Below are 25,073 nucleotides of genomic sequence, written 5' to 3' on the forward strand. Positions count from 1 at the left end.
AGCTTCTTTGTTGAATTCTTCTGGGTTAAATGGGCACGTGAATTTCCTCTGCCAAATTATGGCCCCAGTAGTATAGATGGGCAATGCAGTGCCTAACTTGGAATTTCTGGCACCTCAAAGAAGCCACACTCCCAGGTGAAATGGTGTTGTTTCCCCCGCTGCTTATCAGAGCCCCCTATGGGATGGACACAGCTTGGCCACAACTTGCACAGGGCTTCCCACCAGGGACACAGGCCCAGAGAGGGAGAGGATCATTCTGGGCCCTATTTCCCAAGTTGACCATTCCTTGGACTAAAGGCTGTGAACAGTGTTCTTTTCACTTCTTACACTTTTCTCCGCCCCGGGAGGTTGGTATACAGAGTAGGAAGCCCAGGCGGGGTGCGTGGATGTCCTCTAAGGACCCCATCCCTTGGATGGTGGGAGTGGTTTCCGGCCCTGCATCCAGGCTCTGGGGTCACCTGACATCTGCTCAGATACCACAGACTCGATCACGGCTCTTATCTCTGTGGCTGCCTCTCTTTTCCCCCTTCTTTGGGAGTCACATGTTTTGCATCTCATATGACAAAGGTCATTAAGAGAGAAGACTCTGGGCCTTCCATGCATGACATCTTGTCATCCGCACAGTTTATTGTTTTGGATCCTCCCCTTTTGTAATTCTGTGAGGTGACAGATCAGTTTTTAATGGGCTACACTGTGTCAGGGGAGAGTTTACATTAACCTTCAGACATTTTATACCTTATAGGACCCCTCAAATCATAATACATGGTCAGTAGTTGAAGAGAGGGCGAAGATGCTTTTTACTCACGGTTTCGACATTATCTATCAAGTCTGTCTGTCTATCTTTCCATGTTGTGATACCTTTGTTTCTCAGAGTACCTTCCTATGATCAGTCCTTTTTTTTTTTTTTTTTTTTTTTTGCGGTACGCGGGCCTCTCACTGTTGTGGCCTCTCCCGTTGCGGAGCGCAGGCTCAGTGGCCATGGCTCACGGGCCCAGCCTCTCTGCAGCATGTGGGATCCTCCCGGACCGAGGCACAAACCCGTGTCCCCTGCATCGGCAGGTGGACTCTCAACCACTGCGCCACCAGGGAAGCCCCGATCAGTCCTTTTAATGGTGTCAGTGAGGTCGATGTTTGGAATTTGGGAACAGAGATAAACCACATTTCAGCCCAGACTCTGGAACTGAATTTACTCGTTTTTATTAAAGGCGGTTGTCAGGTAAGCAAAGTGGAGGATCTTAGTTTTTATCCCTCTCTGTCAGGCCGGTCCTCTGTACCTTATTCAGAGGTATCACACTAGTTGCTGCTAGTTTAGCAAGAGATCATTCTAGGAGCTTCCTCGTCTTTTATCCTTTATTCCACACTTTTCCAGCTTTTTCCATCACATCTCTGAAAGTTCATTTCACGCCTGTTTGCGTTAAAGAAATGTAGTAGTTACCAAAACATGTTTTTGGTGTGGTTTGGGGAGCTAAGTGGGAGAAGTGGACTCATCTTCCCTGATGAGGCCAGGTTCAAGTTTTCCTTGGACTGTCCTTTCCCAGTCAGTGGTGGCCTCCTCTGCTGGAGCTGAAGGTGAGGAAGGAGGTGGCCTTTGTACAGCCAGGGAGTTTTAAACCCTTTGTGAGCCACCTCCTCGGTGTGCGCTCTGTCCCCGCGGCCTCGCCACCCAGAGCCTGCTCACAGCTGGCTGCGTTTTTCTCTGAGAAGGTCTAAATAACAGGCCTGTTTGTGCTCACAGTGAAAGTTTCTGTTTTGGAAAAGCCAGTTCCTTCTGACAAGGGAGGGCGGGGACAAGGAAGGAACTAAAGACGCCAGAGAAAGAAGAAGTGAGAGTCGAGGGAGGTGGGGAGGCAGGGGGTGGCCGAGGGACGCGCTGCCCCGTTTGCCTAATTTCCCAGCCCCACCTGTCACTTGGTCTGCCCAGCTCCGCCGGAGCCCCTGTGTCGCAGCCCCAGGCCCCGGCCAGGGCCTCTTGCTGCTTTGAAAAACAGAGCTGGCAGGAGATGGTGTTGGGCTGGGCATGATGTACGGGGTCAGAGGGAGCATGGAAGAGCTCAATCACTGCGCGCTCAGCCTGGCTCCTGCCCGCTGGGTTTCTGGCATGCCTGGTGTTTCTCCAGCAGCCAGTGTGGCAGGGGAGAGATCCTTTCCTCCTGGGGAAAGGAGAAACCCCTCCGCCAGAGAGTAGAAGAAACGTGGAATCATCCAGACGGAGATCCAGTTCACATCTCTGCCCCTTGGACAAGTTTCTCTCCTCCTGCCTCTTTTATAAGAACCCAGGAGAAAGATGGGTGGAGGCGAGAGTCAGGGCAAGCTTGCTGATGGTGCTTTTACTAGCTTCAGAAATTCGGGCAGTTCCTGAAGGGAAGGTGGGGGCATTTCTGTGCCTGGCGGGGCAGGAACAGCAGTGTCTGGGCATGCGCTCACTGCTCTCAGGATGTAGGGATATGTGCGCTTCTAAAGGGACTCGGACATTTGTTTGTCCTTGGCCCCATCCTGCCGGGGACAGCAGAGTGGACTCAAATCAGTTTCCTAGGGGGCTTTCCTCCCTGCAATCTTGGCTTGGTGGGGTCACCCGCAGCTGTCTGTTTTTTTGAAGTTGCACTTACTGAATATACTTCTGTGTCCCAGGTTTTAGGTCTGAGGAGCAGGTTTCTTTGGAGATGTGGGATTTTAAAATATACAACAATATTGGCTTTTTCTTTTGGTCTACAGTTCTGTGAATTGTAGCATCCGTTCGTATTATCACCACCACAATCAGAACAGCTTTATCACCTTACCCACACTCTCGCGCTACCCTTTTATGGTTACAAGAGACGTAGGTTTTATTTTTTTACTTTTATCGTTTTTACCCTTTGAAAGATAGCATTGACCTGATTCATCTCTTTCATTCAGAGGCTCATTTTTCATTGTTGATTATAAGTCTCTACTCTGCTCTTTCTCCACGCCTTCTCCAGCAGAAGAGATGTAACCAGAGTGCCTTGCTTGTCAGCCTGTTAGTTGCTGACAGGTGTTGTTTGGATTCTCTGTTTTTTTGTACTGGCTGTTCTTGCCCGCACACCTAGGATGCTTTGGGCCACTTTGTGGATTTAGGAGAACTCGGGCTAATTCTGACAGTGGCCAAAGAAAAATCTAATTAGCGAGGGAAATGTTCTTGCTAACCATCTAGACAGCATTGTGAAGGGAAACGACTTCTGGAGTATTCTGCTTTGAATTATCTATATTATTCTTTCCCAGATGTCAGGACAGATGATCAAGGTTTGGGCATAATGTGTAAAATGAAGATGCTGCATCATCTGCAGATTTGTTGACCCAGCGTGGTTCTCCCCAACTGTCCTCACTTGTCCCATTACTTAGGTGAAGCCAGGAATTGAGGTGCTTCCAGGATTATCTGTGCATCCCTACCCAGGTTCTGGAACAAGCTGGTACGATCACAGGAAGGCCAGAGCTGTGTCTCACCTGCTGCGGTCAGGGCTTATGCTTTCTTAGGGAAAAGTGAACTGCAGGGACATTTGTGTGCTGTGATCCTGTGTGTGTGTGTATGTGTGCTTGTCCTCCTCTTGGGAAACGAGGAGAGGTGGCCTCAGATGTCCCCAGCTCAGAACGTCACACTTGACTGAACAGTTGATGATGCCTCTGCTGTGGATTTTGCTGGGGAAGGTGGCAACAATCTCACACATGTAGAATCTGGTGTAATCTGATTCCCGCCTTTGTAATTACTTGGAGACTTGCCATTGCAGCCAATTGAGAAGTGGGAACAGTGACCCAGAGCAGAAAGCAGAAATCATAGGGGTGGAAAGGGGAGGTAACATCTAGAAACACAGTCGTAGCTCTCCTTCTGGCTTTCTGGAATCGAAACTCGCTTTAGAATCAGGAAAAAGAACTAGAACTGCCTTCTACAAAAGTCACCCCAACTTTCCTGTCTGTATCCCCTCTCCCTGCCTTTCTCTCTTGCCAGGCCGAAGGAATCTCTCGGAATGTGGTAGGGTCGGATCATCCATGGTTTAGCTGAGAGGAGTGAGTTTTGCTGATAAGAAACTACTGTAGTCTGGCAACAGGTTTCTGTAGAAGAATGTCCTCCAGGTGGAGGAAAAATGGTTCTCATTAAAAAAAAAATCACACACTAAACAAAGTAACATAAGCATGGGTGCCTAGGCAAAACAAGAGGAACAGAACAGCTCAGAAACAAGCTGCTTCTCTGCATCATGATTGACATGATAGGGGTGCTTTGGAAAGCCAGGGCTGGCATGATTTTCACAAGTGGAGCAAGTGTAAACCATGGGGCCTGGGTGCCTTAACTCTGGAAGACGCCTCGAGAAGAGCATGCGGAGTGACGTGTGTCCCCTTCCAGAAGTGCTTGCCATTTGTCTGATCGACGTCGGAAACATGATATAATTTCTACAAACACCCACATGAGAAGGTTTTTTTTTTTTCTCCTGTGTTCTTATTTGGGTGACAGATTGCATGTTAGGGCACTAAAAGATGAAAGCACTAAATATTTGCTTTAGAAAAACACAGTGAAAGAGTCTCTCATCCTCTTAGCTGAAAACTGATGGGCTTAGAATTCCATTAACAAAAATTACTGTCTGCAGTTAAACTTACTGCCACCCTTTGGGCATGGTTAACAAGTGGGGGAGAAAGCGGAGGCTGGAGGGTAGAGGATTGTGCAGGATTCTTTTTCACGTGGAGTAGAATAGGGCCGTTTTGTCGACACAGAGGTCCAAGGTAGCCCAAAGAAATACCTTCCTCCTTCTATCATGTTGAGCTCCTCCTTCTGGGTCTTTGTAGTGGATTTCCTCTCCATGAAAAGGATCTATTTGTTTTTCCCTCTTTCAGATGTAATGATAAAGTCATAATTCTTGCAGGCCTCTTTGGCATGAGCTGTCTTGCCTCAGAAGAATAGAGAATGTGTTTTGGCACTGGGATTTGGTTCTTGCAGAGTCTGTTTAATGGAATGATTAAGAGCATGAATTCAAACCCTGGCTTGGCTACTGGCTGGCTGAGTGACCATGTGCATTGTGTACTGAAACCTTTCTAGACCTCAGTTTCTCCATCTATAAAGCGGGGCAATTTTCATACCTCCCTTCATTTATTGGGAGTTATCAATGAGTTAAGGTGTGGTATACATGTATATTTGTCAACATTAGCTCTTATTTATTAATTCTCAGTGGGTATTCTTTTTTTTTTTTTTTTTTTTTTTTTTTTTTTTTTTTTTTTGTGGTACGCGGGCCTCTCACTGTTGTGGCCTCTCCCGTTGCGGAGCACAGGCTCCGGACGCGCAGGCTCAGCGGCCATGGCTCACGGGCCCAGTCGCTCCGCGGCATGCGGGATCCTTCCGGACCGGGGCACGAACCCATGTCCCCTGCATCGGCAGGCGGACTCTCAACCACTGTGCCACCAGGGAAGCCCCTCATGGGTATTCTTAAGCTCATCTCTTTGGTGTGAGAGGAAAGAAGGATGAACCCTTTCTTTGGTGGGGGTGTGGCTTAATATTAATATTAACCACCATTTATTAAAAATTTGCTGTCATTCAGGCATTGAGTTCACTTTTTCATAAATATTCTTGTTTCACTCTTAACAGCTCCTCCATAGGAGGAAAAACTATTTTTGCAATTTTATATATAAATAAGCTAGTAGTAACATTTATTGAGTGCTTTTTTATGAACCAGCTCTAGTTTAAGTGGTTTTCATACGTTAACTCATTTCATCCTCCCAATAGGTAAGAACCATCGTCCCCATTTTTTTTTTTTTTTTTTTTTTTGTGGTACGCGGGCCTCTCACTGCTGTGGTCTCTCCCATTGCGGAGCACAGGCTCCGGACGTGCAGGCTCAGCAGCCATGGCTCACGGGCCCATCCGCTCCGCGGCATGTGGGATCCTCCCGGACCGGGGCACGAACCCGTGTCCCCTGCATCGGCAGGCAGACTCTCAACCACTGCGCTACCAGGGAAGCCCCATCTTCCCCATTTTTAACAAGAAGGAAACTGTGGCACAAAATTTAAAAAAAAAAAAAATTGTCCTTGGTTCCCCTGAGAGTAGGTGGGGTAGGGCTGGGATTTGCAGGCTGGATCTTCATATGTTTGCAGAGTCAGGGTACTCACCTCACCATTGTACCGCCAGCCTCTGTTCCTTAACATGTGAATGGTACCAGCTCGCCGCGCTCATGTATGAGAAACACTGAGCAGATACCCAGATGCTCTCCAGATCCGCTGGTTTATGATAGTTGGGAACAAAAATCTTTACTACCGGAAGTTGTGGCTTCTGAGTCTCTCGGCAGTTGGCAGCATAGATTTTTTATTTGTTTTGTTTTGTGTGTGTGGTTTTGTTTTTTAAATAATTAGAAACAGTTAGACTCTCATTACCACCCACAGTAAAAATTGCTTGGATCCCGCAAATTAAAGGGAAAAAAAAAACGAGTCCATTTGGTAGAATGATTAAAAAGGGGTTTTCAAGAGGAAAGTTCATTTTAGAGGGTGAGCTTCAGATGTGTAAACGCCGGGGATTTCTTGCTTCTCGCCTCCCCCTTTGTTTGAATTCAGAATCAAATGACATTAGCGGTGGTTGCCAGTGACGGGGGGGCGCGGATTATGTACAAGGTGACTCTGGGAGGAAATCTACATTCTTTATACTTATTAATGGTATGTCTTTTGTGCAGGTGGGGTGAGGACTGAGTATGAAGCATATATTTACACGGCGTGTGGTCCTTTCTGTTGTGTTCCACAACCCAGGATGGTGGGCTGGAGGAGGACGAGGAAGCCTTAGTACAGCCTTCGGTTTCCATTGTATGGATTGTATCGTTGAGGCAGGAGCAAACCAGGCCTCCTTCCATGTTAGGAGGACTCAACCAGTGTCGCCGGGACTCTTGGTTTCTTAGGACTGTGCGCTAATGATTCACGCTGTGCCCCCATTTCTGTACGAATGATCTTGGTGCTCTGGCTCATATGTTGTTCCCGTCACTCTCACCCTCTCCTAAGAATGAGGATGGGCCAGGGTCTGAGTTGGTGCCTTTGGCCGAGTCAGATGTGCTGTCCATTTGGAAATCCTTCACCCCTCACATCCCCACTGAAACCTTCCTTGCCATTCTAAGACTGTAACTGGTCACATGGGTGAAGAGATGATTTCCTAATCCTCGTGGGAGCTTTAAGGGTTTGCCTTTGTAAGAGAAGGAACATCCCGCCGGAGGGCTGTGTGTCCCATTTTAACCCACATTGCTTTTGACTTCTCTTCTATGATCATTCCCAGGCAGCCTCCTCTTGCCATCCTGACTTGTTTAAATTAATGGGTTATTGGCAAGCAAGTTTTTGATGCTATTCTTCTCATAGCCAGAGGCCAAGATCCCTTGTGGAGCAGTGCCTGAACTTAATGGATGTCATCTGGACACCAGGGAGGGGCATAGAGAAGCACTGGGGGAAAAGTCTTAGAAGCAAAATGCGGCTGCCCCTTGACGCTACAGCCTCCCAGCCTCTTCTTTAATCCCTTTCAGGGCAATGCATTCAGAGGAATTGTTTTGGTGGCACCACAGTATTGTGTACCGTACTCTACCATTTTAGGACAAAAGATACAGTGTCCTAATGGACTTGTAGGTGGCGTAAAGAATACCTGGTAAGCTACCTGTTCAACTTGATCTTGAATTTCTCAGCATTATTGAGCTCTCCTCCTGGTTGTTTATAAAGCCAGAAGATCTGTCCATATCTTTTGTAACATTGGGAAGGATTATTTTACTCTACTAGCTGTCTGGGGGCTTGGTTCCCAGGCCAAGTTCTAAGGTAGACAAGACAGCATCATCTTATTAGCCTGACTTATAAGCTTAACTTCGGATTAAAGGGAGTCTGGAAGTTATAGAGTGAAGCAGGGATGCAGGTGAGTCTTTCAGACATCAGACTTGTGACTGATAGCTGTCACAAAGGCGATTAACTTGACTTTGTGGGACAGGCATGGTGTCTTCCTGTAATGCTTCTGGACACAAGTTCCAAGAAAGCTGGCAGAATAGGTCTTGTTGACTTCCAGGGTGACTGGACAGAAACACCAGCAGCACTTGGGACAGCTTGAGCTCGTTAAGCACAAGGTTACTGGGTGCTGTTCTGTGCTGGGGGTGAGGGTGTGAGCGAGACCGATTGAGTCCTTGCCTTCAGGGAGTAGCCCTTCTAGCTGGAAGTTATGACTTGAGTCCCTAGGACGTTCTGCTCCCTTTTGGTCTCCCACAGAGTCCCTGCCCACCCTGAGGTCTGCTCCTTTCTGAGGCATCATCAGAGGAAGTTGCCTCCTGAGCTCCTGGGGAACTTAGAACGCCTTCCATGATGGGGTCTCTCCATCTTCGTGGGAATGGTCTTGGTGGTGAGGCCGCCATGGAAGGGCATGTTGAAGAGGGTGTGTTTTGTGGACAAGTCCACTTTCAAAGTTTCGGAGCTTCTGACTACAGCCTAGATGCCACCGTCTGGTGGCACCCACTTCTCTGCTTCTTTATCTCTCGCTTCTGCCTGGTCAGCAGCATCCTTTTGGTCCCACTCTCCCTCCTCTTCCCCAAATCCATTTTCCCCATCTTGAGGAATTTCTCACCATATTTACATTCTTCCTTGTTCAACATTAAGTCTTTGTCTGTGTTTCAGTCCCAAATATCCAGGCAGAGCAGTCTCTGGCAATTCCAACCTCTTACAGTTTAGAAGAAGGGGAGAGAAAAATAATTGTAAAAGCACCATAAACTGGAGTTGTTTAGAACGGGGGAATCAGCCCTCAGTGCTCTGGTAAGCAATGTTTTTAATTAGGATCCTGATCCATTAAGAAAATATGTGGTCTCTAGGATTTTAAAAAAGAAAAAAAGTTTCCTAGGGAGATTGATTGGGATTGTCTTGCAGGTGAGTTTAACTTGAATGTTGCCTAACAGGTCGTAGGCTGCTGGTAAGGTCATTGCGCATATGGGCCTGGGCCTCTGGTACAAGACAAATCAAATAACTCAGGTCAGAGAAGCGGACCTGCGTGACCTCAAAGTATTAATGCAAACAAATTTGTTCACTCTGGTTGGGGTGGGTGGATGGGTAGAGGCAGTAACAAAATCTTAGAATTGTGAGAGCTGAGTGGTAACTCAGACCTACCCATGCCATCCAGTCCTCTCTGTAAACCTGGGGAAACCAAGGCCTGGAGAGAGGAGATGACTGTAAGGCCATACAGCCGTGGAGCCAGGTAGCGGTAGAGTCAAGACCAGACTCCAGACCTCTCGGCTTTTCTCTTTCCATTCTGCCACCTCTGATTCAAGGTGGAGTTTGATTTTTGTTCATGTTAAGTGCCATTCATTTTCAGCTCTTTCTGGATTACTGTGTGAAGTTCAGTGTGTTTAGTATAAATTCGCTTATTTTCCACTTGCGAGGTTGTGTTTACCTGGGGTGCCCTGGGTGCTGATGTGATGATGTGTGATGATCAGGAGGCTCATGATGGTGATGAGGATGGGCAGATATGGTCATCTGCTAGGGGTTAACTAAGAAGAAGTGAGCTGGAATTCACACACAGAGAGTCTTAGACACTTTTCCAGCAACGAGTGTGCTTTAGCAATACATAGAAAATCAGATCTTACCGTTCATACATGCATTTTGAATGAACTAGTCTCTGGCAGGGAATTGTATCCTCTTATATAACCCCACCACCTTCTTTCCCAGAGGACTGGTATTTGGGAATCCTTTGACAGGGTTGCTTTCTGGGCTCGTGTTTACAGCTCAAACATAGAAATGTGTGAAAATGATCCTTTGAAAGCAAGCTTGACACCAACACTCTGTGATAAATCTTGGAAAGTATCTAGGTTGGGGATCACCGATACTTGAAGTCAAAGCAACCCTGACGGAGTTGACCACGAAAAGAATGGATTCAGGAGTTCATCGGTGATTTTTAAATGTTTGCTGAGAGCTCTGTTCTGTCCCTTGCAGCCCCACGTCCTGTAACTGAGAATCAAGCTGGTGCTCTGGGTCAAGTTCAGCAGGTTTGTTTTGACTTGCAGCCCGTGATGGGAGTGAAGCTCACATTATGTAATGTTAAACTGGGCCGGAATGTCAGCTGGGCTAGGCTTGCCAAAGCTTGAAGGGTTGATTGGGAATGGGCTATGTTTAGTATGACTAATCCAACTTGGCTGGGGAAAGGGGTGGGTGGGTGTCTCTCTGAGGAGTGAGGGAGGTATGACTTGTGCTATTTTGAACGTTAGCACTTTGTGTAAACTCTGCAAACCCCTCCCCTGCCAACCCCATGAAAAAGGAAGAAAAAAGTTGAGCCTACGACCAACTAGTAAAATCAGGGGCTGTTGACTAATACCCAATATTGCTGTAGAAATCTGTGGTCAAGACACCAAGGTGAATATATCACTTGCAATCGGGGAAAGAACACTTTTGGGTTATGTGAAATGATGTTTCTTTTTTTTTTTTTTTTTTTTTTCTTGCGGTACGCGGGCCCCTCACCGCTGTGGCCTCTCCCGTTGCAGAGCACAGGCTCCGGACGTGCAGGCCCAGCGTCCATGGCTCACGGGCCCAGCCGCTCCACGGCATGTGGGATCCTCCCGGACCGGGGCACGAACCCACGTCCTCTGCATCGGCAGGCGGACTCCCAACCACTGCGCCACCAGGGAAGCCCTGAAGTGATGTTTCTTAAACACGTAGCCTGTACTGGTCAGGTGTTGCCAGCAGTGGTACTCAGTAATTCAAGCAGTTATACAAAGTAAATGCTAGGTTCCTTAATAAAAATAGCAGTCAACCCTAATAAAAAAATGGAAAGCAAAGAAAGAGGTGGGCTGGTTTCCTAATAAAGATTCTGAAGTATAAGTTAACGTCTGTCTGCTGGCCTTCTTGGTCTTTATTTGGGAGCCTTTTTCTCCCTTTGCCCTCATGGTCCCCACCCACACCCCCTAGTTTCCTCTTGGTCCTTCTTAGGGGACAAAAGAATCCCATTTTTATGTAGATGTCTTTCGTGGAAGGTAGAAATAATTTGGTCTGGAACCCTGTTTGCACAGTGATGCTGAAACACACTGTGGTCCCTGCCTCCACCAGGAAAAGGTTGCATTTTGGAGGGGTTGGCAGAGGCCAGCTTCTGCCGTGCCCGAGGTCAATGGCCGGGGGTGAGTGTGGGTGGTGTTGCTTTTGTTCCTTCTCTGATGAATGGAAGTAAAGTGTTCACTGAACCTGGAAACACCTCCCTTTGTGTCCAGTGCTCTCCTAACACAGGCCGTTAAACTTGGGGCAGTCGCTCTTGGTGGGGGATTGAATGGGGCCATTGTGGCGGGGAGGGGCTCACACTGAAGCCATTGAGGGCATAGAGATGCCATTGTTTTCTGAGTCATAAGAAAAGGAGGAAGACTCTGGGGACCTCCAGGCATCAGTGTAGCGACGGCACTGACTGCTTTTCTAGGTTTGCATTATCCTCGAGGAACTCCTGACCTGAGTGGTGGGCAGGGTCAGCCCAGATAGGAAGCTCCTCGGAGCCCCCTGCAGTATAGACCTGGTGCCCGCTGTGTGCATCTGAGTCGTGGGCCTTTCCTTCCTCTGCACCGGCAGGATGCTGCCGGCCTTGGGCCCACCCGTCATTTCTGCAGGGTGGTTGCTGTTCTCTTCCAGGCAGTGGAGTTAAAAACATTTGTTAAAAATCACTCCCTCCACCTTAGGGATAACACCCAATTCCCTGCCAGCGACTTTTCTGTGTAACTTCCCTTTTGCCATCTGGTCTTTCAGAGGCACTTCTGATCTTAATTATAGCATTCAGCCTGTGTTTATTTAAAAATCAGAAGGCAGATAGGCTGTGGAGGATTTATCTGTACGAATTGTGCCAATGTACTTGCCAACTGTCCCCTTGGTTAGCAAAGGGAATTGCTACAATCCCTGCTGACACAGTGTCTGCCCGCGTGTGCACACACACTCGCAGGCCTTCTAAACCGATGTGTTGATCACAGGCAGCTTTCGCGTTGCTGTGCTGGCGTCTTCCACCTAGAACTTCGGCCGTGTGTTACAGACTGGAAGGGGATTGTAGCCATAGGATTGGGAAGCGTTAGAAGACTTGGGTTCAAATTTGACTCTGCCACTTGCTGTGTTATCCTGGGGAAGTTATCTTATTCCCTGGGAGCCTCAGTTTTGCCATCTAAAAATAGAGGGACAGTGGTATCAACATCCAGGAATGGTGTGGGATGATTTAAATGAGGTGTTTATGAAAGGGCAAAGACCAACTTTTAGGCATCCTTGCACAGGGGGGCCATTCAGTGTTCCATCATATAAAGTAAGACCTCATGCGGCTTTAGTAACCTAGAGGTTATGATACGGTGGCATCCATTGTCTGTTTTTGGAAACATAACATGCATACAGTTCATTTTGCTGGGTTTTTTTTTACCTCTTTGATAATTTTTATATTCTAATTAAACAGTGGTTTGCATCAGAGTATATAATATTTTACAGTTCTTTTAAAACATGACTCTGTCTTGAAGACTGTAACAAATTTCACACAGAGATTAGCTTTGCTGTGCTTACACTTTGAAAATACACTTGTTGAAGCCACTAAAGAGACATGTTTAGAAAATGTTAAAAAAAAAACCCACTAGTCTTATGCTCATTTTAAAGCAAACATAAGTAATTGTGGGCTTCTTTCCCTGCATTTAAGAAACTCTTCTGTTAGAGGAATCAAGTCTTATAGATCTCTATGATGTCTGAGTAAAATATGCATTTTTAAGAAAAATAGTATCTTTGTAGATAATAATGAACTTTAATTCATTACACTAGGTTATGATACCTTTTCATCAGACCATCACAATCTGAACAGTTGTTAAAAAAATCCATTTTAGGAGCTGTATTTAAAGAATTTCTGATCCCATTATGTGCTTTGAAATATTTTGAGATTGTCTATTGGAGCTTTTCTTTAAATTTTTTTCTAAAATGTATTCCAGCAGTAATGTTTTTATATATAAATACCTGCAACAAACATTTCTTGAGCATCTACCCAGGGCTTAATTTGTTCTGTATATTTATACTTCGGACACAGTGATCACCCATGTGATATACCCACTTTTTTTGGTAAAGGAAACTCTTCTTATAAGCTTGGCTGCCCCCAAATTACAGTGAAGAATGAAGTAAATTCTACTTGCTGCTCTTGACCTCTACACCTATATATTTAATCTAATTTATAGTTGGAAAAGTAGCTAAAAATGTTGAGTTCATGCTAGTAGTTTAAGGAGTTGTAGTTTATATAGCCCCAGAATTAAGTACAGAAGTACCAGAAAGCCCACGTTATGTATTGGGTCAAAGAGAAGAAATTAAATTAGTATTAACTGGTATCCATGATCCCTCCCTGAGCGCCAGTGATGTTTCTGTCCCAAGCATAGACTAATTTGGCCAACTATATATGGATCAAACAAAATAGTCAACAGCTCTGTGTCTAGGATGGTGTGAAAAACCCAGCATCTGAATGTTACTCCATATTCCCCAAGTCTATGATGTTCTCTGACCTCCAGTGCAAATAGCTATTCATCTGTAGGTGATTTGACAGCATAATTTAGCATTTGGGATTCTTTAAAAACAACCAAGAAAGGGGTGATTAAAAACTTGTGCTTCTTCTCTAAGCATATGAAGCAAGCTTTTCAATTACATATTTCAGGAACAGAATAATTGGAGTTGAACATTGGGCTGGATAGTCAGAGAACTGGTTTCTGTTTGGCTTTGACTAGATAATTACACGAAGGTATTCCAGGAGTGCATCTGGTAGCGCTTTGACACTCGTAAATTATTACCGCTCTCTCTCTCTCTCTCTCTCTCTCTCTCTCTCTCTCTCTCTCTCTCTCTCTCTCTCTCTCTCTCTCGATTGTAAGTTCCCTGAGGGCAAGGACTATTTCCCTCAGGTCACTGATTTATCTCTAGTGCCTACAACAGTGCCAGGCATGAAAGAAACACCGAATCAGTATTGATCGAATCAGCGAGTGTATCTTTAAGGGTAGAATGTAGGGAAGATTCCTACCTTGGCTGCAGTAATTTCTCCTCCTCCTTTTCATTTGCTAAAGTTACTAACCAGCTAATCTCAAATGCGTTCTTCCAAGTCCTCTGAGCTTGTTTGTGTTCCTGTCTATAAAATGGGGCTGTTGTCATCTAAGACTTTATTTGATTATGAGAAATACACCCTCCCAAACTTCCTTGAAGAGGTGCTAGACAAAAACAAGATGGTTTTGAAGAAACACCGCAGTCCAGACTATACTAAGATGCTTGGTTGCATCCAAAACCAGTTTCACAGTCTGCTTTAGGCGGGTGGTTGCAACATGGAAAGCAACATGCTTTCCATCTGTGCCTAATTTGAAGGAGCACACTTGAGCTCCAACTCCACACTGTGGCGGGCACATTGGCACCGGTGCTCCCCAGACAGCCAGTGGGCATTGCTATGGTGGAGGCATGACATAATTTAATTTTACTTTATTATTTGCTGGATGTGCCCATTGTATGTTAGCCATCTGGGTGTGTTTGTAAGGAGCTTAGCAAAGAGGTAGAGGCTGTGTTGTCTATAAAGCTGTCTTGTCAGTGTAAGGGCCAGGCATGTTCTCTCTCTCACACATGCACACGCACACGCACAGGCACACACCCCCCCCTCTCTCCTTTGGCATCCAACACCAGTACTGGCCAGGGGTGAAATCATCACCATTCAGCAAGTGGCTCAGAAGGCTCAGAAAGACCTGTCTTCCTAAAATCCCCTCCCCTTATCAGCCCTGTAATTTCCTGCGGCATCAGCTCGGGGCTTGAGCGTGTGTGAACCTAATTTCTCAAAGAACACACGTGTGGTAAAGGGGATGGCAAGTCCCCGTGCTTATTTAGTAGAGTTGAAATCCACTTACCGGATTTGGGTGACTTTTCCTGGCAATGTTCCTAAATTTGCTGTGAAAAGCAAAGGTTCAAACTCTACAAAAACATCATTTTATTTGTTAATGAAAACCAAGGAATTTCGGAACGGAATCATTCTGTCCTGGACTATCATCTTCTCTCTAATGTTTTGTTGGCAGGTTGTTTTTATCCAGAGGTGAGCAATCATGTATTTTAAGCATATGAGGTAGTAAAAGGAGGTGAGTTTAGCCAGTGCCCATATATTCAGATCCTTGTCCTTTAAAGGGGGGGGGGTTTCCTTTATTATGCCTTTCTGGTGAGTTTCTACGTGTCACTGCTGTTTATAAAATGACTTCCCTTCTAATTCGTTTGTTTTTTTAAATTTATTTTTATCATTACCTGCATCTTAAAAAATCTTTTTATTGAAGTGTAGTTGATTTACAATGTTGTGTTAATTTCTTCTGTACAGTGAAGTGACTCATTTATATATATATATATATGAATATATATATTCTTTTTCATATTCTTTTCCATTATGGTTTGTCAACAGGATACTGAATATAGTTCCCTGTGCTATACAGTAGGATCTTGTTGTTTATCCATCCCATATATAATAGTTTGCCTTTGCTAGTCACAAACTCCCAATTCCTTGTTAATTGCAACTCTTGGTTCTAGCAGAGACGCAGTTCTCTGTAAAGCAGACTCCCTTTATTCTCACCAAATTCCCTTATTTTTGTCATATTGCTGCAGCAGTATCTAATTAGGGGCCTCATGGGTGACAGGAGTCTTTTAGTTCTGTAACCAAAGAGTCACCCCAGCACTGGCCATCCAGGTCTGCCTTGTCAAGCCAGTGAAACCCTGACACCTTGTGGGGTCCTTCCATCCCTCCCTGCAGGTCAGTGGAGGAGATGCATAGCAGTGAGTTCTGATCCAGCAAATGAATGCAAAGATCCCCATAAGTGTGTAATTTTGAAATCTTTTAATTTGACCAGATCAACGGCTTCTAACTTCTCAACGCAGCTTGATGTGCTTATTTAATTTTTTCCCCCAGCACTTGATCAGTGGCTATGAGGACATGAATCAGAGGCAATAGGGCATCCTCCCTTCCACGGAGAGCTGACTGGGCTGGGTGCAGTGGCCAGGTTGAGAAGTTCTCGAAGACCTTGAGAAAGGAAGAGTGCCCCCTTGAGGAATTGTGGCCTTCCATTCCTGTTCATCTTTGCACTCATTTCTCCTAGTCCCAGAGAGCTTTGCGGTCTCCCTTTTGCACCAGCATTCAAAGAAATTAAAATTAATTTCCTTTGTTTCCCCATTGTCCAGATTAGAGAAACTGGAGATAAGTGATGCCATTATGGGCATCTTTGAACTCAAGGATGTCTTTTTAAGAGGGAAGGGGAACTAAATAATTGAGTCAGGTGTTTCAAGATATTAGATCTTAAAAAATCAGCCTTTTAAGAATCAAATGCAAAGTCAGTCACTTAGCCTCGAATTTCCCACAGTGATTCTGTTTCTCAAAACCTAGGACGGCCATCAGGGTAGGTTTAGCTTGGTCGAATATGGTCTCAGTAGTTCTTAAAATCTTAATAATGACCCCTCTAATCCTGTGAGTTTTCAGAAGGAAATCTTGGTGAGCAATCCTGGAACTGCTTTTCCTGCTAACGTCTTCTTTATTGACAGTATCCCCAGCTGAGCTCTCTTGGTTAATATGTTTTCTCTGGCACCGCTGTGTTTTTTTGTTTGAAATCAGGAATGCTTATCAATAGGTTCATGGTTGGGGAAAATGGCATTTGTAGTGTAGTATTTTCCCAAGGAGTATTTGGAGAGTTTTTCTTTAATACCAAATACGTAATGGTCCTTGTGCTAAGAACGTATCACCATTGTGATCTCTGTTCAGGAATTTGCTTTATTGACACTGGTGTGTAGGTCCCAGAGAGTCCAGTTGATATTCTTTCGCATCCTGACTTTTTGGTCCTTAACAGAGAATACATCCCTGATGACTTGTGGGCGCCCTTAGTGGAGGAATGATGTGTGGTCTTGCGAGAAGTCACAGCCTTAGCAGGTCTGTGTTTCCCTCCAGCGTGGAGCTTTGTCATTTCTAATGATGACAATCCATCAGTCCCTGCAGTTCAAAATGAAGATAAATTGAATTAATATATGTGAGTTAAATGACTCATTGATATAATTACACTGTGAGGCTTTCTTCAGTGTAACCTAACACATTTAGTGGTGTTAATTGTAACGGCTTTGCATGGGAGCATTTAATTTCATAAGCAAACAGAATAATTTATTAATTCTCAAAAAGCTATTTCAAGGCCTAGATGTAGAGAGAAAGAGTGTGTATTTAACTTGATGTTTGCTGTGGTCTGAGTATGCTTTGCCTCATCAAATTGGAAATGGCTAAGATTTTTTTTTTCTAATTCCAACTTTCATTGGTGCATCCTCATACGTGCTCAAGTCAATAGTGTATTGAAATGAAAGTGGGAAATGGGTACCATCCAGTAAATCTTAATAAGTTATTGAAAATTGAAGAGCACTGAATAATAAAACAGTTCTAATTGCAGTTGAAACTGTATTGGCGGCAGATATGCCTGAACAAGGATGATAAAACAGCCAAGGAAGAGCATTGGATGGCAGAATCGAAGGAGGGTAATAGACAGATTAAATGCAAAACTCAATTCAAATATTTTGTGAAATGCAGGCATGCTGTGTAAACCTATTTTTTGCTGAAAAGCATGTTTTCTCTCATGTCAGAAATGATCACAGGAATCCTTTTAATATTCATTTAAATAGTTTTTAATTGGCTTCGGAGAGTTTAAAGTTCAGCATGAAGGTGAGATCTAAGCTTACTAATTAGATCGAATGCAGTTTGACTCAAAGAGCAGACTTGATAATTAAAGAATTTTATACCAAATATACGTTCTGAAACCATTCTTTTCACATCCTTGAGGTAAAAATGGTTTTCCTGAATTTTTTCCCATTCTTTTCCCAAGAGAAATTCCTTTTACAGAAGGATTATAAAACCTCACGTCAGTTGTTAGAAAACGACAATCTGTATGTTGGAGCAAAACTCTCATTTGTTTGTCGTTTAGCTGACATCCTGTGTTCAGGGTATTCTGATACATATTTTTTTTCCATCGAAGTGGAATTCTGACTTGCGTGGAACGTTGTGATGAACACAAGTTGTGTCCTGTGTTTTTCTCCCACTAAGTTGTTTGAAGCTGTTGAAATGGAAGGCTGAGTAGAGGGGGCACTTAAGCAGTGAAGGGTTTTTCTTTGTAAATAATAGATCAAGAGCACTGGATCTGTATCTAATGGAACTGTGTGCGGCCTCCGTTTCAAGGACAGTGCGCGGTTTTAAAAACCACAACTACCGACTATCCCGTCTGAAACCTTTGGTCAGTTTTGTGAGTGTGTGTGTGTGTGTGTGTCTGCTTGCCTCTTGCTGTGATTTCCCACTGCCTTCCCCCACTTACATGGTTTGCTGTAACATCATACTTTATTTCCTAAACTTGAACGAAACCCAAACAATATTTTACACACACACACACACACACACACACACACACGTATATGGGGAGAGGGAAAGAGAGAGATCCTTTCCGATACCTGTCTTCCATAATTATGGAATGATTTAAGGAAGTTTGGTCCTGTTTTACTAACATGTTTGAATGAACCTATTTGACTATGGTGTGCTCTGCTAAGAAAACATTGATGTATATAGCTGACATTAACGCAGAAATCATTTTATTGTAACATCAGAAAAATCAGATTCATTATGTTTGCAAACATATGTTACCTTGATAATTGGATGAAAAATTTGATTTACCATTTTCCCCCCATTCCCATCCCTCTTTCGGAGTTTATAAATTTGTTCTTATATTTGCTGGTTTGAAGCTGTATTTGAAAAGCATAGATTGAATGCTCTGAGTATTGTTAGGATATTTCATACAATTCTTAAAAGCGTAATAGGGCTCTGTTCCTCCTGAATTTGAATTAGTTTTATCACTTGCAATCTAAATATTATACCTAATTAATATTTCTCCTTGTATTGTAAGAGTACAAACATGCACCAGTATCTTAAAATATTTATTAGTCTCTATCAAGAGACTAATAGAAAAATAAACATTAGATGTTAAATGTCAAATAGGAGCCTGTATAAATAAAATAGAAACACAAGTACAGATTAAATTTGGAGATTCCTTTGATTATTTCTGAAATAGTTGTTTATATAAGATTAAGTGGTAGTTACTCGAAATTAGAACAGTTTTTTTTTTTTTAAGTGCATCCTACAACTGTGGGCCCATTTTTAAAAAGTGTTCAAAAATCATTTCCTTATAAAATAGGTTTCTAAGTAATAGATTTTTACCCAAACAGTTTAATATTTTTATTATCTACACAAATATATGCTGGATACTAATGCTTCTAACGCACTGCTTCCTTGAAAGAAAATCATTAATCTTCTCAAGTATAAGTGTACAGTTGGTCCATTTTAGCCTCTTGTCCATAAATTGTTGATTATTGGTTTTGAAGGAAAGCACAGTGTGTGTTTTGAATTTTAACTTTGAAATCATAGATGTACACATGTTCATGGCAGTCAAATCACAAGCAGAGAGAACCCATTTGAAATGATTTTTTAAAAGTATTCCTGTCAGGGCATTATTTATAGGAATGATAAGTTTCAGATTTTAGATTTTAGAAAGTTGAGGTTGGCCGCACTTCAAATCTACAATTTAACTGCTTTGAAAGAATGGCTTTGCTTGTCTTCAGGGGGAAACAAGTAACTTAGGGGACATCCGTTCATTTTTTTTTTTTCAGTCTTTCATCCCTAAGTATAACAAATTGTTTCTTTTATTAATGTGGTACTTGCACTATTGAAGCAGTTCTTAAGGGAAAATAATCAGGAAGATATGCTTTGCTTCTCAGATGCTACAACCTGAAATATGTTACTCCGTTCCTTGAAGAGATTTTCTTTCTTTTTTTTCTTTCCTCTTTCAACAAATAGAGCTAACGTAATAGAAATTGCAGAGAAGGATACAGTGAGATTTCTTTCCCTTCTCGCACAGCATGTTTTGGTTGGCTAGGAGAAGCCAAGGTATTGGAATATGATTATCCCTATTTAAGGGGAAAAAAATGATATAATTTGTCATCTTACCGGTTCTCGGCATTCTGTGTGGCGTGCGCTTAGTCAGTGCCGGGAAGACAGCGGTCTGACAGCTAATAGATATCTCTGCCCTCAGTTGTTTAGACATTTTTGTCTTTTGTGACATTGAAGAAAAGACAAGGAAGGGAATGGAAGCAACTAAAAAATGTCAAAAGATCAAAAAATCAATGGGCGGCAGGAATGCGAGCTGTTTACCAGGGTGGAGCCTTCTGTTCCCCCAGAAGTCGGCGGTGGTGTCGGGGGGTCGGCACCGAAGTCGCGTTGCTGCTTCCTTCCCTGGGAGGTGCTGCGATGCTTCACAAAGCGGGCACGTTAGCCTGTTCGCCCCGCGCCTCCGCTCTCTCTCCACCATGAATAAATGATAAAATAAATAAAAGCTTTGCTTTTAAGACTCTGAAACCTGAGTTTGGGGTGCTGGGTCTCTCCAGCCATTTCCAGCCATTTCCAGATTCGCCGGGCTGGAGCCCAGCAGGTGGGGTAGGGGATTCACTCGTGGGCATTTTCATTCTCTGGTCAGGGGAGAACACTTGACATTTTTATTACTTATTTATTTGATTTTGGAGGGAAAAAGTCAATACGAGTGAAATGGGTGATAATTAGGTGGGGCGCGTCGGGCAGATGAATAATTGTGTTGTCCCTGGCTTGGGCTACTTGGACAAGGCTTATGTACATATGTCTTGGGATGATCAGTGGGGGGAGTTAAGATTTTATGTGAAAACTTGTTTCTTAGAGAGTGGAGGAGATAGGGTATGTGGTTAGTAAGACAATTTTCATTTAATAGGGAGGTATAGTGTTGGTTGCTTTCCGTGAAAACTTTTGGGTTTTGAACTATAGACCTTAGTTGCTTTTTCTCTCTCCTTTTAAAAACTTTTCAACCAACTGGTTGTCTGTTGTCTGTTGTCTGGTGTGTGTGCATGTGTGTGTGTGTGTGTTCACTGACACATTTGCCTCGCAAACAGTGACAGCCCAGGAAAATAGATGGACCCTACAAGGCGAGGCCACAATCTGTTGGGGAAATTTTTTCCCCCCAAGCTTTGTAGTCGTTATTTGATAGTAAGTGTGGTCCAGGCTGCATATTTTATAAACTTTCTATTAAAGTTGGGGCATGTTATCATAAAACTCAATTGCGATACTTTGTATTACACTCTGGGATTGAGAGATAGACATAGGATTAAAAAAACAATTTCTAGGCATTTCTAGATGATAAATTTAATTTTCTTTGCTATTTGGAGGTCTTCTTTGAAAATGCAATTGTAATGAACGCATTCAGAACTGGAGAATAGATTTACCCTTGGCTTCAAATAGTCGACGTTATCAGGCGCTGTCATTCGTTCCTTCCTATTTTCGGGCTGCTAATTGATGTTTTTGATGTCAGCAAGAAAATTGAAGAAAATGTCATGTGTGAACCAGTGCGGAAGTTAATAAGATTGACTTCGTTGACAGAATTTACAATGAGAGCGGAGACCGCATAATGGGACCGCTGCGAATTCTTTGGAGTCAAAATTGACACCTCACGCTAGGCCAGTGGTCGATAGGAGAGATGGAACATTTGGGAAAGTTCCTAATCTCATTTCTCCCCCCCTTACCTTTTGGTCTCCGATGGTTATTTAGCTTCATCAGCAGCTGTTTATTCAGGGGGCTATTGCTTCGGACAACGCCAGGGCCTCAGTTCAGGCTCCCGGTGCCATCAACAATGCTTATTTTTTATGCTGTTTTGAGTTTGAAAGCAAAAGAGTCTTAAAAAGGTTAGATTAAGATGTGTCTTAAGGAAAGATATACTAATATCGGTCAGGGTCATTGCAAATGCTTGGGTTATGTGCAATAAAGCCGAAACGCAAATCCCTCCCTGAATAAAGAAACCGAGTTGGCACTGAGATCAGTCCTCGAGCCTCACAGAAGGCTCTGACTTGCAAGCAAAAAAATAATAATTGAGTTCTTGGCTACATGTCCCCAACCACCAAAAGCAACATTTTAGCCATGGTGCCCCTTAAAATTTTTTTTCTAAGTTATTGAAAGTTTAATGGAATAGTTTAATTTTCCAGTAGTGTGGCAAAGTTTATTGGATTTGTGTGTATAATTATGGATTGGATTAGTTGAGTTTGGTTCAGTGCATCTGATTATCTTCTGGCCTTTAGGGAAATGCGCTAAAACCCTAATATGTCCAGTACCCCCAAGCGGTCTCTTTTTGAAGGCGCCGCACAAAATGTGGTCTCTACCAGCGCTCGGCCTCCAAGGATCTTCAGTGAGAGACATTATTCTTGGAATATCCAATTAATTCCACGGGCAGTGATCAGTTAGCGCTTCTTCTTCCTTTCTCGCCATTTGAAATGCTAACACAATGAATATTTTCTCATTGGTCTGTGTCCCTCGGCTAAGCTGTTGCCGCGGGCTGAGAATTTCATCGACTGATGAGACCAGAGGCTCCGCCAATAAAAGGTTACAGTACGTGATTTGCATGCCAAGTGGGGTTTGGTTTCATGAGCTTAAAAGTTCTTTAACTTTTATTTGACTTTTTTTTTCTTTTGTTCAAAGCAGATTGAGGGGTGAGTATATTTGTGACTGTTTAAAGTATGAAAATTACCAGGGACAGTGGGTCCCAGCGATATTTCGGACCATCCTCACGGAGGTGGTGAGGATGGCCCTCTGTGTGACCAGCATTTATGGAGAGCAGCCACGTCAACCCTCTAGGATCCGGTCTACGGAAAGCATTTTTTCAAATGTTGTGATTTTGTGTTGAGTCCCTCTAGTATCCTTCAGGGGCTTGACATTTGGGGGAATGGTACCGTTAGAGTATCCTGTAAGTACTAGTAATCCAATCCAGCATTCTTTGAAAGGACTAGAGAGCATTGAGTAGGGCATTTGGAAGAGGAAGAAAAGTCCTTGTCTTTGGAGTGGGTGGTAATCAGAGTCTAGAGTACCAAGAAAATAATAACTTCTAGAGGAGTAGTCAAAGGCAGAGCATCTTCTGTTTCTCAAGGGTAAGTTGGAGGTTGTTACGGAATATTGAGTTCCATTGAGCACCAGAAAATGTACAGCCAAAACTATCAGCACCACTTTCCCCAGAGTAGATTCTAATGGATTAGATTATAGCCTACAAAACCTAGTTTCGGGACTATTTCTCAACTAGACGAAGCCCCACGAAGTATGAGGCCAGCAGCACATACGTTCAGCTGGCTCAGAAAAACAACACCTGAGGGTGTCACTCTATCTCTTTGGTCTTCCAGAATCTTCCAGACTTGGATTTTATTAAGTCAGGATGCTCCTTGTTGATTTAAAGCCATTAGAGATGTCTCCTGATCTGAGGAGTATTGGTTGACAAAAAGGGGGAAGCAGTAGAGCATAATAAAGGTACCTCATCCCCTGCTGAAAATGGGGGAAAAGGGGATTGAGGGAAAAGAAAGAGCCAGCCTTCAAACCACTGTTATCTTAGAGGAAGGGTGATATGATTGGAGACTTGACATATTTCAACCGAACGAAAAATCATGATACCTTTACCAAAGTTGTTAGCAAAAGGGAACTGGCAGGGCTAGGAATGGAGAGTGGTTCCCCTCTCTCCCCCTCCCGCCCTCTTCCTCCTTCCTTTCCTAGCTGTCTGTGAGGAGCAAAGCAGGTGGCTCCCTGTGGCTGACTTTTCATGACAACATGCCATTAGAAATTGCCGTCCTGTTGATCAATCCTCTCGACATGACAGATTTGCCGCAAGGCCTGGCTCTTTGAGCGCCAGCACTGTGGCTTTTCCCTCCTTTTTTCCTGCACTAATTGGTGAAAGTTTTTTTTACTGTGCTAGTGGCAGAGGAAATTCTTTTGAACGTTGTCACAATCAAGTGTTGACTTCTTTAGAATTGCAAGTAGGTTAAGTGCGTATCAACGTGGGGGGGTGTTGGAGGAGGGAAAACACTAACACAAAGTTACTACCACCTAAATTTTATGATTAGAGTCACACTGGAAAACAAACTAATTGGATTACACACACACAACACACACACAAATGAAGGCAAGTATTAAAATGATGGTCCTTTTAAACTTTCGTTATGATGTTTGGTCATTTTGGGGAGCTCCAGTCCTGACATTAGGAATTGGGGCAGATACATTGTCATGTTGATGGAGGGAAATATATCCATTCTGACTCCTTAGTTTCTTCCTGTAATAAATGGACTCAGAATAGCAATATCACAGACATTACATAACATGCTGTAAGTCAAAAGGGATCCATAAAGCTTCTATTAGTGGAGCACATTTTACTCTGAACTACCAATGTTCTTCTGTCCAAAATCAACATACAGAAAATAACCTCTTGGCAAAGGATTTGTTCGCAGATATTGATTCTTCACTGGAATATCAAAAGTTGCGATTCTGCTTAAATTTTGCTGTTCTGGTTGTATATAAGATTATTTTATCCTAGACTATAACAACCTTTCGTATTATTTAAATCCAAACTTCTCGGTGAAACTGAGAATTATGATGCTTATCTTTCTTTTAAGAGAGAATTTGAGTTTGAAACGTATTTTTAATAGCAAGGATTCAAAATTCTTACTGAAGGAATTTATAAAATTTATCTATGTTTAAAGACGTATTCTTTGGTGATAAAAATAATTGTTAGATGAAAAGTTTTGTTTAACCAGATGGAGTGAGAATTTATGCATATATGAATTTTCCAGGTCACAGAATCTGTGTAGTTCATTCTGATTCTTGACCATAATACCATTTCAGATAATTCCTAATGGAAAAAAAAGTAGTGGAGGGTATGAGACCCGACACCTTCACTGTGGGTCTGTGGTAACTATCGAGAAGAAATTGTACACAAAAATAAGGATTTTGTACTGACTTGTGATATAAACATAGAAACCTTGTGCACAGAGGAGGCTACTTCTATTCCATGGTAGAGATTTACTAGGAAATGAGAATTACAGAATAGAAGTTACTAAGATTATGAATGGAATTTTTAGTTTTAATTATTTTGGTTTTAAGTACAAAATGGGAAGGTGAAAGAAGGCAGTGAAACGTTGTCTGGAATTGCCTGGGCCCCCGAACCCCTTCTTAGCCATCCCAATTGTTATGTTATGAGGGAGAGACGTGCAGACACCCCTATTGAAAGAAGCATCCATTCACA

At 43.3% G+C, this 25,073-nt stretch overlaps 1 protein-coding gene across 42 annotated transcripts in view; it reads left to right on the plus strand.

Annotated features, from left to right (window-relative positions):
• TCF7L2 (transcription factor 7 like 2) overlaps positions 1 to 25,073 on the plus strand; it is a 200,535-nt gene that overhangs the window by 131,203 nt on the left and 44,259 nt on the right. The gene's annotated exons all lie outside the window — the stretch shown is intronic.

The sequence above is a fragment of the Mesoplodon mirus genome, assembly GCF_964341445.2.
Source record: "Mesoplodon mirus genome assembly, chromosome: 2".
In the NCBI taxonomy this organism is placed as follows: domain Eukaryota; kingdom Metazoa; phylum Chordata; class Mammalia; order Artiodactyla; family Ziphiidae; genus Mesoplodon; species Mesoplodon mirus.